General features: G+C 63.2%; 1 protein-coding gene across 1 annotated transcript in view; it reads left to right on the top strand.

Moving 5' to 3' along the window:
- Positions 1-17434, top strand: part of LOC134342228 (rootletin-like) — a gene marked incomplete at its 5' end in the record, with an annotated part of 160362 nt that overhangs the window by 13386 nt on the left and 129542 nt on the right. The gene's annotated exons all lie outside the window — the stretch shown is intronic.

Here is a 17434-nt window from a genome sequence, read left to right as displayed (position 1 = left end):
ACGGTACCGGTGGGGACGGGTCTGTCAGTGTGTGACACCGGGGTACGGTACCGGTGGGGACGGGTCTGTCAGTGTGTAACACCGGGGTACGGTACCGGTGGGGACGGGTCTGTCACTGTGTAACACCGGGGTACGGTACCGGTGGGGACGGGTCTGTCACTGTACAACACCGGGGTACGGTACCGGTGGGGACGGGTCTGTCACTGTGTGACACTGGGGTACGGTACCGGTGGGGACGGGTCTGTCACTGTGTAACACCGGGGTACGGTACCGGTGGGGACGGGTCTGTCAGTGTGTAACACTGGGGTACGGTACCGGTGGGGACGGGTCTGTCACTGTGTAACACCGGGGTACGGTACCGGTGGGGACGGGTCTGTCACTGTGTAACACCGGGGTACGGTACCGGTGGGGACGGGTCTGTCACTGTGTGACACCGGGGTACGGTACCGGTGGGGACGGGTCTGTCAGTGTGTGACACCGGGGTACGGTACCGGTGGGGACGGGTCTGTCAGTGTGTGACACCGGGGTACGGTACCGGTGGGGACGGGTCTGTCACTGTACAACACCGGGGTACGGTACCGGTGGGGACGGGTCTGTCACTGTACAACACCGGGGTACGGTACCAGTGGGGACGGGTCTGTCACTGTACAACACCGGGGTACGGTACCGGTGGGTACGGGTCTGTCACTGTACAACACCGGGGTACGGTACCGGTGGGGACGGGTCTGTCACTGTACAACACCGGGGTACGGTACCGGTGGGGACGGGTCTGTCAGTGTGTAACACCGGGGTACGGTACCGGTGGGGACGGGTCTGTCAGTGTGTAACACCGGGGTACGGTACCGGTGGGGACGGGTCTGTCAGTGTGTGACACCGGGATACGGTACCGGTGGGGACGGGTCTGTAAGTGTGTGACACCGGGGTACGGTACCGGTGGGGACGGGTCTGTCAGTGTGTGACACCGGGGTACGGTACCGGTGGGGACGGGTCTGTCACTGTGTAACACCGGGGTACGGTACCGGTGGGGACGGGTCTGTCACTGTACAACACCGGGGTACGGTACCGGTGGGGACGGGTCTGTCAGTGTGTAACACCGGGGTACGGTACCGGTGGGGACGGGTCTGTCAGTGTGTAACACCGGGGTACGGTACCGGTGGGGACGGGTCTGTCAGTGTGTGACACCGGGGTACGGTACCGGTGGGGACAGGTCTGTCAGTGTGTAACACCGGGGTACGGTACCGGTGGGGACGGGTCTGTCACTGTACAACACCGGGGTACGGTACCAGTGGGGACGGGTCTGTCACTGTACAACACCGGGGTACGGTACCGGTGGGTACGGGTCTGTCACTGTACAACACCGGGGTACGGTACCGGTGGGGACGGGTCTGTCACTGTACAACACCGGGGTACGGTACCGGTGGGGACGGGTCTGTCAGTGTGTAACACCGGGGTACGGTACCGGTGGGGACGGGTCTGTCAGTGTGTAACACCGGGGTACGGTACCGGTGGGGACGGGTCTGTCAGTGTGTGACACCGGGATACGGTACCGGTGGGGACGGGTCTGTAAGTGTGTGACACCGGGGTACGGTACCGGTGGGGACGGGTCTGTCAGTGTGTGACACCGGGGTACGGTACTGGTGGGGACGGGTCTGTCACTGTGTAACACCGGGGTACGGTACCGGTGGGGACGGGTCTGTCACTGTACAACACCGGGGTACGGTACCGGTGGGGACGGGTCTGTCAGTGTGTAACACCGGGGTACGGTACCGGTGGGGACGGGTCTGTCAGTGTATAACACCGGGGTACGGTACCGGTGGGGACGGGTCTGTCACTGTACCACACTGGGGTACGGTACCGGTGGGGACGGGTCTGTCAGTGTGTGACACCGGGGTACGGTACCGGTGGGGACGGGTCTGTCAGTGTGTAACACCGGGGTACGGTACCGGTGGGGACGGGTCTGTCACTGTACAACACTGGGGTACGGTACCGGTGGGGACGGGTCTGTCACTGTGTAACACCGGGGTACGGTACCGGTGGGGACGGGTCTGTCAGTGTGTAACACCGGGGTACGGTACCGGTGGGGACGGGTCTGTCACTGTGTAACACCGGGGTACGGTACCGGTGGGGACGGGTCTGTCACTGTACAACACCGGGGTACGGTACCGGTGGGGACGGGTCTGTCAGTGTGTAACACCGGGGTACGGTACCGGTGGGGACGGGTCTGTCAGTGTGTAACACCGGGGTACGGTACCGGTGGGGACGGGTCTGTCAGTGTATAACACCGGGGTACAGTACCAGTGGGGACGGGTCTGTCACTGTGTGACACCGGGGTACGGTACCGGTGGGGACGGGTCTGTCAGTGTATAACACCGGGGTACAGTACCAGTGGGGACGGGTCTGTCACTGTGTGACACCGGGGTACGGTACCGGTGGGGACGGGTCTGTCAGTGTATAACACCGGGGTACGGTACCGGTGGGGACTGGTCTGTCAGTGTGTAACACCGGGGTACGGTACCGGTGGGGACGGGTCTGTCAGTGTGTGACAGCGGGGTACGGTACCGGTGGGGACGGGTCTGTCAGTGTGTAACACCGGGGTACGGTACCGGTGGGGACGGGTCTGTCAGTGTGTGACACCGGGGTACGGTACCGGTGGGGACGGGTCTGTCAGTGCATAACACCGGGGTACGGTACCGGTGGGGACGGGTCTGTCACTGTACAACACTGGGGTACGGTACCGGTGGGGACGGGTCTGTCACTGTGTGACACCGGGGTACAGTACCAGTGGGGACGGGTCTGTCACTGTACAACACCAGGGTACGGTACCGGTGGGGACGGGTCTGTCAGTGTGTGACACCGGGGTACGGTACCGGTGGGGACGGGTCTGTCACTGTACAACACCAGGGTACGGTACCGGTGGGGACGGGTCTGTCAGTGTGTGACACCGGGATACGGTACCGGTGGGGACGGGTCTGTCAGTGTGTGACACCGGGGTACGGTACCGGTGGGGACGGGTCTGTCAGTGTGTGACACCGGGGTACGGTACCGGTGGGGACGGGTCTGTCACTGTGTAACACCGGGGTACGGTACCGGTGGGGACGGGTCTGTCAGTGTATAACACCGGGGTACGGTACCGGTGGGGACGGGTCTGTCACTGTGTGACACTGGGGTACGGTACCAGTGGGGACGGGTCTGTCAGTGTATAACACCGGGGTAAGGTACCGGTGGGGACGGGTCTGTCACTGTGTAACACCGGGGTACGGTACCGGTGGGGACGGGTCTGTCACTGTGTAACACCGGGGTACGGTACTGGTGGGGATGGGTCTGTCAGTGTGTAACACCGGGGTACGGTACCGGTGGGGACGGGTCTGTCAGTGTGTAACACCGGGGTACGGTACCGGTGGGGACGGGTCTGTCACTGTGTAACACCGGGGTACGGTACCGGTGGGGACGGGTCTGTCAGTGTATAACACCAGGGTACGGTACCGGTGGGCACGGGTCTGTCACTGTACAACACCGGGGTACGGTACCGGTGGGGACGGGTCTGTCAGTGTACAACACCGGGGTACTGTACCGGTGGGGACGGGTCTGTCACTGTACAACACCGGGGTACGGTACAGGTGGGGACGGGTCTGTCACTGTACAACACCGGGGTACGGTACCGGTGGGGACGGGTCTGTCACTGTACAACACCGGGGTACGGTACCGGTGGGGACGGGTCTGTCACTGTACAACACCGGGGTACGGTACCGGTGGGGACGGGTCTGTCACTGTACAACACCGGGGTACGGTACCGGTGGGGACGGGTCTGTCAGTGTGTAACACCGGGGTACGGTACCGGTGGGGACGGGTCTGTCAGTGTGTAACACCGGGGTACGGTACCGGTGGGGACGGGTCTGTCAGTGTGTAACACCGGGGTACGGTACCGGTGGGGACGGGTCTGTCACTGTGTAACACCGGGGTACGGTACCGGTGGGGACGGGTCTGTCAGTGTATAACACCGGGGTACGGTACCGGTGGGGACGGGTCTGTCACTGTACAACACCGGGGTACGGTACCGGTGGGGACGGGTCTGTCAGTGTATAACACCGGGGTACGGTACCGGTAGGGACGGGTCTGTCAGTGTGTGATACCAGGGTACGGTACCGACGGGGACGGGTCTGTCACTGTGTAACACCGGGGTACGGTACCGGTGGGGACGGGTCTGTCAGTGTATAACACCGGGGTACGGTACCGGTGGAGACGGGTCTGTCAGTGTATAACACCGGGGTACGGTTCCGGTGGGGACAGGTCTGTCACTGTATCACACTGGGGTACGGTACCGGTGGGGACGGGTCTGTCAGTGTGTAACACCAGGGTACGGTACCGGTGGGTACGGGTCTGTCACTATGAACACCGGGGTACGGTACCGGTGGGGACGGGTCTGTCAGTGTATAACACCGGGGTACGGTACCGGTGGGGACGGGTCTGTCACTGTACAACACCGGGGTACGGTGCCGGTGGGGACGGGTCTGTCACTGTATGACACCGGGGTACGGTACCGGTGTGGACGGGTCTGTCAGAGTATAACACCGGGGTACAGTACCGGTGGGGACGGGTCTGTCACTGTGTGACACCGGGGTACGGTACCGGTGGGGACGGGTCTGTCACTGTGTGACACCGGGGTACGGTACCGGTGGGGACGGGTCTGTCAGTGTATAACACCGGGGTACGGTACCGGTGGGGACGGGTCTGTCAGTGTATAACACCGGGGTACGGTACCGGTGGGGACGGGTCTGTCAGTGTATAACACCGGGGTACGGTACCGGTGGGGACGGGTCTGTCAGTGTATAACACCGGGGTACGGTACCGGTGGGGACGGGTCTGTCGCTGTGTGACACCGGGGTACGGTACCGGTGGGGACGGGTCCGTCACTGTACAACACCAGGGTACGGTACCGGTGGGGACGGGTCTGTCAGTGTATAACACCGGGGAACGGTACCGGTGGGGACGGGTCTGTCGCTGCGCGAGGCCGGGGTACGGTACCGGTGGGGACGGGTCTGTCGCTGCGCGAGGCCGGGGTACGGTACCGGTGGGGACGGGTCTTTCACTGTACCACACCGGGGTACGGTACCGGTGGGGACGGGTCTGTCAGTGTGTAACACCGGGGTACGGTACCGGTGGGGACGGGTCTGTCAGTGTGTAACACCGGGGTACGGTACCGGTGGGGACGGGTCTGTCAGTGTGTAACACCGGGGTACGGTACTGGTGGGGAGGGGGCTGTCAGTGTATAACACCGGGGTACGGTACCGGTGGGGACGGGTCTGTCACTGTATAACACCGGGGTACGGTACCGGTGGGGACGGGTCTGTCAGTGTATAACACCGGGGTACGGTACCGGTGGGGACGGGTCTGTCAGTGTGTGATACCAGGGTACGGTACCGATGGGGACGGGTCTGTCACTGTGTAACACCGGGGTACGGTACCGGTGGGGACGGGTCTGTCAGTGTATAACACCGGGGTACGGTACCGGTGGAGACGGGTCTGTCAGTGTATAACACCGGGGTACGGTTCCGGTGGGGACAGGTCTGTCACTGTATCACACTGGGGTACGGTACCGGTGGGGACGGGTCTGTCAGTGTGTAACACCAGGGTACGGTACCGGTGGGGACGGGTCTGTCACTATGAACACCGGGGTACGGTACCGGTGGGGACGGGTCTGTCAGTGTATAACACCGGGGTACGGTACCGGTGGGGACGGGTCTGTCACTGTACAACACCGGGGTACGGTACCGGTGGGGACGGGTCTGTCACTGTACGACACCGGGGTACGGTACCGGTGTGGACGGGTCTGTCAGAGTATAACACCGGGGTACAGTACCGGTGGGGACGGGTCTGTCACTGTGTGACACCGGGGTACGGTACCGGTGGGGACGGGTCTGTCACTGTGTGACACCGGGGTACGGTACCGGTGGGGACGGGTCTGTCAGTGTATAACACCGGGGTACGGTACCGGTGGGGACGGGTCTGTCAGTGTATAACACCGGGGTACGGTACCGGTGGGGACGGGTCTGTCAGTGTATAACACCCGGGTACGGTACCGGTGGGGACGGGTCTGTCGCTGTGTGACACCGGGGTACGGTACCGGTGGGGACGGGTCCGTCACTGTACAACACCAGGGTACGGTACCGGTGGGGACGGGTCTGTCAGTGTATAACACCGGGGAACGGTACCGGTGGGGACGGGTCTGTCGCTGCGCGAGGCCGGGGTACGGTACCGGTGGGGACGGGTCTGTCGCTGCGCGAGGCCGGGGTACGGTACCGGTGGGGACGGGTCTTTCACTGTACCACACCGGGGCACGGTACCGGTAGGGACGGGTCTGTCAGTGTGTAACACCGGGGTACGGTACCGGTGGGGACGGGTCTGTCAGTGTATAACACCGGGGTACGGTACCGGTGGGGACGGGTTTGTCAGTGTATAACACCGGGATACGGTACCGGTGGGGACGGGTCTGTCAGTGTGTGACACCGGGGACGGTACCGGTGGGGACGGGTCTGTCAGTGTATAACACCGGGGTACGGTACCGGTGGGGACGGGTCTGTCGCTGCGCGAGGCCGGGGTACGGTACCGGTGGGGACGGGTCTGTCACTGTACAACACCGGGGTACGGTACCGGTGGGGACGGGTCTGTCACTGTGTGACACCGGGATACGGTACCGGTGGGGACGGGTCTGTCAGTGTATAACACCGGGGTACGGTACCGGTGGGGACGGGTCTGTCAGTGTACAACACCGGGGTACGGTACCGGTGGGGACGGGTCTGTCACTGTGTGACACCGGGATACGGTACCGGTGGGGACGGGTCTGTCGCTGCGCGAGGCCGGGGTACGGTACCGGTGGGGACGGGTCTTTCACTGTACCACACCGGGGTACGGTACCGGTGGGGACGGGTCTGTCAGTGTGTAACACCGGGGTACGGTACCGGTGGGGACGGGTCTGTCAGTGTATAACACCGGGGTACGGTACCGGTGGGGACGGGTCTGTCAGTGTATAACACCGGGATACGGTACCGGTGGGGACGGGTCTGTCAGTGTACAACACCGGGGTACGGTACCGGTGGGGACGGGTCTGTCCCTGTGTGACACCGGGGTACGGTACCGGTGGGGACGGGTCTGTCAGTGTGTAACACCGGGGTACGGTACCGGTGGGGACGGGTCTGTCAGTGTATAACACCTGGGTACGGTACCCGTGGGGACGGGTCTGTCAGTGTACAACACCGGGGTACGGTACCCGTGGGGACGGGTCTGTCAGTGTACAACACCGGGGTACGGTACCGGTGGGGACGGGTCTGTCAGTGTACAACACCGGGGTACGGTACCGGTGGGGACGGGTCTGTCACTGTGTAACACTGGGGTACGGTACCGGTGGGGACGGGTCTGTCAGTGTGTGACACCGGGATACGGTACCGGTGGGGACGGGTCTGTCAGTGTGTGACACCGGGGTACGGTACCGGTGGGGACGGGTCTGTCAGTGTGTGACACCGGGGTACGGTACCGGTGGGGACGGGTCTGTCACTGTGTGACACCGGGGTACGGTACCGGTGGGGACGGGTCTGTCAGTGTATAACACCGGGGTACGGTACCGGTGGGGACGGGTCTGTCAGTGTATGACACCGGGGTACGGTACCGGTGGGGACGGGTCTGTCAGTGTGTGACACCGGGGTACGGTACCGGTGGGGACGGGTCTGTCACTGTGTAACACCGGGGTACGGTACCGGTGGGGACGGGTCTGTCAGTGTATAACACCGGGGTACGGTAACGGTGGGGACGGGTCTGTCAGTGTATAACACCGGGGTACGGTACCGGTGGGGACGGGTCTGTCAGTGTATGACACCGGGGTACGGTACCGGTGGGGACGGGTCTGGGTACGGTACCGGTGGGGACGGGTCTGTCAGTGTGTGACACCGGGGTACGGTACCGGTGGGGACGGGTCTGTCACTGTACAACACTGGGGTACGGTACCGGTGGGGACGGGTCTGTCAGTGTGTGACACCGGGGTATGGTACCGGTGGGGACGGGTCTGTCAGTGTGTGACACCGGGGAACGGTACCGGTGGGGACGGGTCTGTCACTGTGTAACACCGGGGTACGGTACCGGTGGGGACGGGTCTGTCAGTGTACCACACGGGGGTATGGTACCGGTGGGGACGGGTCTGTCACTGTATAACACCGGGGTACGGTACCGGTGGGGACGGGTCTGTCAGTGTGTAACACCGGGGTACGGTACTGGTGGGGACGGGTCTGTCACTGTGTGACACCGGGGTACGGTACCGGTGGGGACGGGTCTGTCAGTGTATAACACCGGGGTACGGTACCGGTGGGGACGGGTCTGTCACTGTATAACACCGGGGTACGGTACCGGTGGGGACGGGTCTGTCAGTGTATAACACCGGGGTACGGTACCGGTGGGGACGGGTCTGTCACTGTGTGACACCAGGGTACGGTACTGGTGGGGATGGGTCTGTCAGTGTGTAACACCGGGGTACGGTACCGGTGGGGACGGGTCTGTCACTGTATAACACCGGGGTACGGTACCGGTGGGGACGGGTCTGTCAGTGTATAACACCGGGGCACGGTACCGGTGGGGACGGGTCTGTCACTGTATAACACCGGGGTACGGTACCGGTGGGGACGGGTCTGTCAGTGTGTGACACCGGGGTACGGTACCGGTGGGGACTGGTCTGTCACTGTATAACACCCGGGTACGGTACCGGTGGGGACGGGTCTGTCAGTGTATAACACCCGGGTACGGTACCGGTGGGGACGGGTCTGTCACTGTGTGACACTGGGGTACGGTACCGGTGGGGACAGGTCTGTCACTATGAACACAGGGGTATGGTACCGGTGGGGACGGGTCTGTCACTGTGTAACACCGGGGTACGGTACCGGTGGGGACGGGTCTGTCACTGTGTAACACCGGGGTACGGTACTGGTGGGGATGGGTCTGTCAGTGTGTAACACCGGGGTACGGTACTGGTGGGGACGGGTCTGTCAGTGTGTGACACCGGGGTACGGTACCGGTGGGGACGGGTCTGTCACTGTGTAACACCGGGGTACGGTACCGGTGGGGACGGGTCTGTCACTGTGTAACACCGGGGTACGGTACCGGTGGGGACGGGTCTGTCAGTGTATCACACCGGGGTACGGTACCGGTGGGGACGGGTCTGTCACTGTACAACACCGGGGTACGGTACCGGTGGGGACGGGTCTGTCACTGTGTGACACCGGGGTACAGTACCAGTGGGGACGGGTCTGTCACTGTACAACACCAGGGTACGGTACCGGTGGGGACGGGTCTGTCAGTGTGTGACACCGGGGTACGGTACCGGTGGGGACGGGTCTGTCACTGTACAACACCAGGGTACGGTACCGGTGGGGACGGGTCTGTCAGTGTGTGACACCGGGATACGGTACCGGTGGGGACGGGTCTGTCAGTGTGTGACACCGGGGTACGGTACCGGTGGGGACGGGTCTGTCAGTGTGTGACACCGGGGTATGGTACCGGTGGGGACGGGTCTGTCACTGTGTAACACCGGGGTACGGTACCGGTGGGGACGGGTCTGTCAGTGTATAACACCCGGGTACGGTACCGGTGGGGACGGGTCTGTCACTGTGTGACACTGGGGTACGGTACCGGTGGGGACGGGTCTGTCAGTGTATAACACCGGGGTACGGTACCGGTGGGGACGGGTCTGTCACTGTGTAACACCGGGGTACGGTACCGGTGGGGACGGGTCTGTCACTGTGTAACACCGGGGTACGGTACTGGTGGGGATGGGTCTGTCAGTGTGTAACACCGGGGTACGGTACCGGTGGGGACGGGTCTGTCAGTGTGTAACACCGGGGTACGGTACCGGTGGGGACGGGTCTGTCAGTGTGTGACACCGGGGTACGGTACCGGTGGGGACGGGTCTGTCAGTGTATAACACCGGGGTACGGTACCGGTGGGGACGGGTCTGTCGCTGCGCGAGGCCGGGGTACGGTACCGGTGGGGACGGGTCTGTCACTGTACAACACCGGGGTACGGTACCGGTGGGGACGGGTCTGTCACTGTGTGACACCGGGATACGGTACCGGTGGGGACGGGTCTGTCAGTGTATAACACCGGGGTACGGTACCGGTGGGGACGGGTCTGTCAGTGTACAACACCGGGGTACGGTACCGGTGGGGACGGGTCTGTCACTGTGTGACACCGGGATACGGTACCGGTGGGGACGGGTCTGTCGCTGCGCGAGGCCGGGGTACGGTACCGGTGGGGACGGGTCTTTCACTGTACCACACCGGGGTACGGTACCGGTGGGGACGGGTCTGTCAGTGTGTAACACCGGGGTACGGTACCGGTGGGGACGGGTCTGTCAGTGTATAACACCGGGGTACGGTACCGGTGGGGACGGGTCTGTCAGTGTATAACACCGGGATACGGTACCGGTGGGGACGGGTCTGTCAGTGTACAACACCGGGGTACGGTACCGGTGGGGACGGGTCTGTCCCTGTGTGACACCGGGGTACGGTACCGGTGGGGACGGGTCTGTCAGTGTGTAACACCGGGGTACGGTACCGGTGGGGACGGGTCTGTCAGTGTATAACACCGGGGTACGGTACCGGTGGGGACGGGTCTGTCAGTGTACAACACCGGGGTACGGTACCGGTGGGGACGGGTCTGTCAGTGTACAACACCGGGGTACGGTACCGGTGGGGACGGGTCTGTCAGTGTACAACACCGGGGTACGGTACCGGTGGGGACGGGTCTGTCACTGTGTAACACTGGGGTACGGTACCGGTGGGGACGGGTCTGTCAGTGTGTGACACCGGGATACGGTACCGGTGGGGACGGGTCTGTCAGTGTGTGACACCGGGGTACGGTACCGGTGGGGACGGGTCTGTCAGTGTGTGACACCGGGGTACGGTACCGGTGGGGACGGGTCTGTCACTGTGTGACACCGGGGTACGGTACCGGTGGGGACGGGTCTGTCAGTGTATAACAGCGGGGTACGGTACCGGTGGGGACGGGTCTGTCAGTGTATGACACCGGGGTACGGTACCGGTGGGGACGGGTCTGTCAGTTTGTGACACCGGGGTACGGTACCGGTGGGGACGGGTCTGTCACTGTGTAACACCGGGGTACGGTACCGGTGGGGACGGGTCTGTCAGTGTATAACACCGGGGTACGGTAACGGTGGGGACGGGTCTGTCAGTGTATAACACCGGGGTACGGTACCGGTGGGGAAGTGTCTGTCAGTGTATGACACCGGGGTACGGTACCGGTGGGGACGGGTCTGGGTACGGTACCGGTGGGGACGGGTCTGTCAGTGTGTGACACCGGGGTACGGTACCGGTGGGGACGGGTCTGTCACTGTACAACACTGGGGTACGGTACCGGTGGGGACGGGTCTGTCAGTGTGTGACACCGGGGTATGGTACCGGTGGGGACGGGTCTGTCAGTGTGTGACACCGGGGAACGGTACCGGTGGGGACGGGTCTGTCACTGTGTAACACTGGGGTACGGTACCGGTGGGGACGGGTCTGTCAGTGTACCACACGGGGGTATGGTACCGGTGGGGACGGGTCTGTCACTGTATAACACCTGGGTACGGTACCGGTGGGGACGGGTCTGTCAGTGTGTAACACCGGGGTACGGTACTGGTGGGGACGGGTCTGTCACTGTGTGACACCGGGGTACGGTACCGGTGGGGACGGGTCTGTCAGTGTATAACACCGGGGTACGGTACCGGTGGGGACGGGTCTGTCACTGTATAACACCGGGGTACGGTACCGGTGGGGACGGGTCTGTCAGTGTATAACACCGGGGTACGGTACCGGTGGGGACGGGTCTGTCACTGTGTGACACCAGGGTACGGTACTGGTGGGGATGGGTCTGTCAGTGTGTAACACCGGGGTACGGTACCGGTGGGGACGGGTCTGTCACTGTATAACACCGGGGTACGGTACCGGTGGGGACGGGTCTGTCAGTGTATAACACCGGGGCACGGTACCGGTGGGGACGGGTCTGTCACTGTATAACACCGGGGTACGGTACCGGTGGGGACGGGTCTGTCAGTGTGTGACACCGGGGTACGGTACCGGTGGGGACTGGTCTGTCACTGTATAACACCCGGGTACGGTACCGGTGGGGACGGGTCTGTCAGTGTATAACACCCGGGTACGGTACCGGTGGGGACGGGTCTGTCACTGTGTGACACTGGGGTACGGTACCGGTGGGGACAGGTCTGTCACTATGAACACAGGGGTATGGTACCGGTGGGGACGGGTCTGTCACTGTGTAACACCGGGGTACGGTACCGGTGGGGACGGGTCTGTCACTGTGTAACACCGGGGTACGGTACTGGTGGGGATGGGTCTGTCAGTGTGTAACACCGGGGTACGGTACTGGTGGGGACGGGTCTGTCAGTGTGTGACACCGGGGTACGGTACCGGTGGGGACGGGTCTGTCACTGTGTAACACCGGGGTACGGTACCGGTGGGGACGGGTCTGTCACTGTGTAACACCGGGGTACGGTACCGGTGGGGACGGGTCTGTCAGTGTATCACACCGGGGTACGGTACCGGTGGGGACGGGTCTGTCACTGTACAACACTGGGGTACGGTACCGGTGGGGACGGGTCTGTCACTGTGTGACACCGGGGTACAGTACCAGTGGGGACGGGTCTGTCACTGTACAACACCAGGGTACGGTACCGGTGGGGACGGGTCTGTCAGTGTGTGACACCGGGGTACGGTACCGGTGGGGACGGGTCTGTCACTGTACAACACCAGGGTACGGTACCGGTGGGGACGGGTCTGTCAGTGTGTGACACCGGGATACGGTACCGGTGGGGACGGGTCTGTCAGTGTGTGACACCGGGGTACGGTACCGGTGGGGACGGGTCTGTCAGTGTGTGACACCGGGGTACGGTACCGGTGGGGACGGGTCTGTCACTGTGTAACACCGGGGTACGGTACCGGTGGGGACGGGTCTGTCAGTGTATAACACCCGGGTACGGTACCGGTGGGGACGGGTCTGTCACTGTGTGACACTGGGGTACGGTACCGGTGGGGACGGGTCTGTCAGTGTATAACACCGGGGTACGGTACCGGTGGGGACGGGTCTGTCACTGTGTAACACCGGGGTACGGTACCGGTGGGGACGGGTCTGTCACTGTGTAACACCGGGGTACGGTACTGGTGGGGATGGGTCTGTCAGTGTGTAACACCGGGGTACGGTACCGGTGGGGACGGGTCTGTCAGTGTGTAACACCGGGGTACGGTACCGGTGGGGACGGGTCTGTCACTGTGTAACACCGGGGTACGGTACCGGTGGGGACGGGTCTGTCAGTGTATAACACCAGGGTACGGTACCGGTGGGAACGGGTCTGTCACTGTACAACACCGGGGTACGGTACCGGTGGGGACGGGTCTGTCAGTGTACAACACCGGGGTACGGTACCGGTGGGGACGGGTCTGTCACTGTACAACACCGGGGTACGGTACAGGTGGGGACGGGTCTGTCACTGTACAACACCGGGGTACGGTACCGGTGGGGACGGGTCTGTCACTGTACAACACCGGGGTACGGTACCGGTGGGGACGGGTCTGTCACTGTACAACACCGGGTTACGGTACCGGTGGGGACGGGTCTGTCACTGTACAACACCGGGGTACGGTACCGGTGGGGACGGGTCTGTCAGTGTGTAACACCGGGGTACGGTACCGGTGGGGACGGGTCTGTCAGTGTGTAACACCGGGGCACGGTACCGGTGGGGACGGGTCTGTCACTGTGTAACACCGGGGTACGGTACCGGTGGGGACGGGTCTGTCACTGTGTAACACCGGGGTACGGTACCGGTGGGGACGGGTCTGTCACTGTGTAACACCGGGGTACGGTACCGGTGGGGACGGGTCTGTCACTGTGTAACACCGGGGTACGGTACCGGTGGGGACGGGTCTGTCACTGTGTAACACCGGGGTACGGTACCGGTGGGGACGGGTCTGTCACTGTACTACACCGGGGTACGGTACCGGTGGGGACGGGTCTGTCACTGTGTAACACCGGGGTACGGTACCGGTGGGGACGGGTCTGTCACTGTACAACACCGGGGTACGGTACCGGTGGGGACGGGTCTGTCAGTGTATAACACCGGGGTACGGTAACGGTGGGGACGGGTCTGTCACTGTATAACACCGGGGTACGGTACCGGTGGGGACGGGTCTGTCACTGTGTAACACTGGGGTACGGTACCGGTGGGGACGGGTCTGTCAGTGTGTGACACCGGGGTACGGTACCGGTGGGGACGGGTCTGTCAGTGTATAACACCGGGGTACGGTACCGGTGGGGACGGGTCTGTCACTGTATAACACCGGGGTACGGTACCGGTGGGGACGGGTCTGTCAGTGTACAACACTGGGGTACGGTACCGGTGGGGACGGGTCTGTCAGTGTACAACACCGGGGTACGGTACCGGTGGGGACGGGTCTGTCACTGTGTGACACCGGGGTACGGTACCGGTGGGGACGGGTCTGTAACTGTACAACACCGGGGTACGGTACCGGTGGGGACGGGTCTGTCACTGTTCAACACCGGGGTACGGTACCGGTGGGGACGGGTCTGTCACTGTACAACACCGGGGTACGGTACCGGTGGGGACGGGTCTGTCACTGTACAACACCGGGGTACGGTACCGGTGGGGACGGGTCTGTCAGTGTATAACACCGGGGTACGGTACCGGTGGGGACGGGTCTGTCAGTGTACAACACCAGGGTACGGTACCGGTGGGGACGGGTCTGTCACTGTGTGACACCGGGGTACGGTACCGGTGGAGACGGGTCTGTCACTGTGTAACACCGGGGTACGGTACCGGTGGGGACGGGTCTGTCAGTGTATGATACCGGGGTACGGTACCGGTGGGGACGGGTCTGTCAGTGTGTAACACCGGGGTACGGTACCGGTGGGGACGGGTCTGTCAGTGTGTAACACCGGGGTACGGTACCGGTGGGGACGGGTCTGTCAGTGTGTAACACCGGGGTACGGTACCGGTGGGGACGGGTCTGTCAGTGTGTAACACCGGGGTACGGTACCGGTGGGGACGGGTCTGTCACTGTGTAACACCGGGGTACGGTACCGGTGGGGACGGGTCTGTCACTGTGTAACACCGGGGTACGGTACCGGTGGGGACGGGTCTGTCACTGTGTAACACCGGGGTACGGTACCGGTGGGGACGGGTCTGTCACTGTGTGACACCAGGGTACGGTACCGGTGGGGACGGGTCTGTCAGTGTATAACACCGGGGTACGGTACCGGTGGGGACGGGTCTGTCAGTGTATAACACCGGGGTATGGTACCAGTGGGGACGGGTCTGTCACTGTGTGACACCGGGGTACGGTACCGGTGGGGACGGGTCTGTCACTGTACAACACCGGGGTACGGTACCGGTGGGGACGGGTCTGTCACTGTGTGACACCGGGGTACGGTACCGGTGGGGACGTGTCTATCAGTGTATAACACCTGGGTACGGTACCAGTGGGGACGGGTCTGTCACTGTGTAACACCGGGGTACGGTACCGGTGGGGACGGGTCTGTCACTATGAACACCGGGGTACGGTACCGGTGGGGACGGGTCTGTCAGTGTATAACACCGGGGTACGGTACCGGTGGGGACGGGTCTGTCAGTGTGTGACACCGGGGTACGGTACCGGTGGGGACGGGTCTGTCACTGTGTGACACCGGGGTACGGTACCGGTGGGGACGGGTCTGTCACTGTGTAACACCGGGGTACGGTACCGGTGGGGACGGGTCTGTCAGTGTATAACACCGGGGTACGGTACCGGTGGGGACGGGTCTGTCACTGTATCACACCGGGGTACGGTACCGGTGGGGACGGGTCTGTCAGTGTACAACACCGGGGTACGGTACCGGTGGGGACGGGTCTGTCAGTGTGTAACACCGGGGTACGGTACCGGTGGGGACGGGTCTGTCAGTGTGTAACACCGGGGTACGGTACCGGTGGGGACGGGTCTGTCAGTGTATAACACCGGGGTACGGTACCGGTGGGGAGGGGTCTGTCAGTGTATAACACCGGGGTACGGTACCGGTGGGGACGGGTCTGTCACTGTACAATACCGGGGTACGGTACCGGTGGGGACGGGTCTGTCAGTGTATAACACCGGGGTACGGTACCGGTGGGGACGGGTCTGTCAGTGTGTGATACCAGGGTACGGTACCGATGGGGACGGGTCTGTCACTGTGTAACACCGGGGTACGGTACCGGTGGGGACGGGTCTGTCAGTGTATAACATCGGGGTACGGTACCGGTGGAGACGGGTCTGTCAGTGTATAACACCGGGGTACGGTTCCGGTGGGGACAGGTCTGTCACTGTATCACACTGGGGTACGGTACCGGTGGGGACGGGTCTGTCAGTGTGTAACACCGGGGTACGGTACCGGTGGGGACGGGTCTGTCACTATGAACACCGGGGTACGGTACCGGTGGGGACGGGTCTGTCAGTGTATAACACCGGGGTACGGTACCGGTGGGGACGGGTCTGTCACTGTACAACACCGGGGTACGGTACCGGTGGGGACGGGTCTGTCACTGTACGACACCGGGGTACGGTACCGGTGTGGACGGGTCTGTCAGAGTATAACACCGGGGTACAGTACCGGTGGGGACGGGTCTGTCACTGTGTGACACCGGGGTACGGTACCGGTGGGGACGGGTCTGTCACTGTGTGACACCGGGGTACGGTACCGGTGGGGACGGGTCTGTCAGTGTATAACACCGGGGTACGGTACCGGTGGGGACGGGTCTGTCATTGTATAACACCGGGGTACGGTACCGGTGGGGACGGGTCTGTCAGTGTATAACACCAGGGTACGGTACCGGTGGGGACGGGTCTGTCGCTGTGTGACACCGGGGTACGGTACCGGTGGGGACGGGTCCGTCACTGTACAACACCAGGGTACGGTACCGGTGGGGACGGGTCTGTCAGTGTATAACACCGGGGAACGGTACCGGTGGGGACGGGTCTGTCGCTGCGCGACACCGGGGTACGGTACCGGTGGGGACGGGTCTGTCGCTGCGCGAGGCCGGGGTACGGTACCGGTGGGGACGGGTCTGTCACTGTACCACACCGGGGTACGGTACCGGTGGGGACGGGTCTGTCAGTGTGTAACACCGGGGTACGGTACCGGTGGGGACGGGTCTGTCAGTGTATAACACCGGGGTACGGTACCGGTGGGGACGGGTCTGTCAGTGTATAACACCGGGATACGGTACCGGTGGGGACGGGTCTGTCAGTGTGTGACACCGGGGTACGGTACCGGTGGGGACGGGTCTGTCAGTGTATAACACCGGGGTACGGTACCGGTGGGGACGGGTCTGTCGCTGCGCGAGGCCGGGGTACGGTAC

This window comes from Mobula hypostoma, unplaced genomic scaffold, assembly GCF_963921235.1.
Source record: "Mobula hypostoma unplaced genomic scaffold, sMobHyp1.1 scaffold_142, whole genome shotgun sequence".
NCBI classification, from domain to species: domain Eukaryota; kingdom Metazoa; phylum Chordata; class Chondrichthyes; order Myliobatiformes; family Myliobatidae; genus Mobula; species Mobula hypostoma.
The sequence above is the reverse complement of the archived record's forward strand: the minus strand, read 5'-3'. Positions and strand labels throughout refer to the sequence as shown.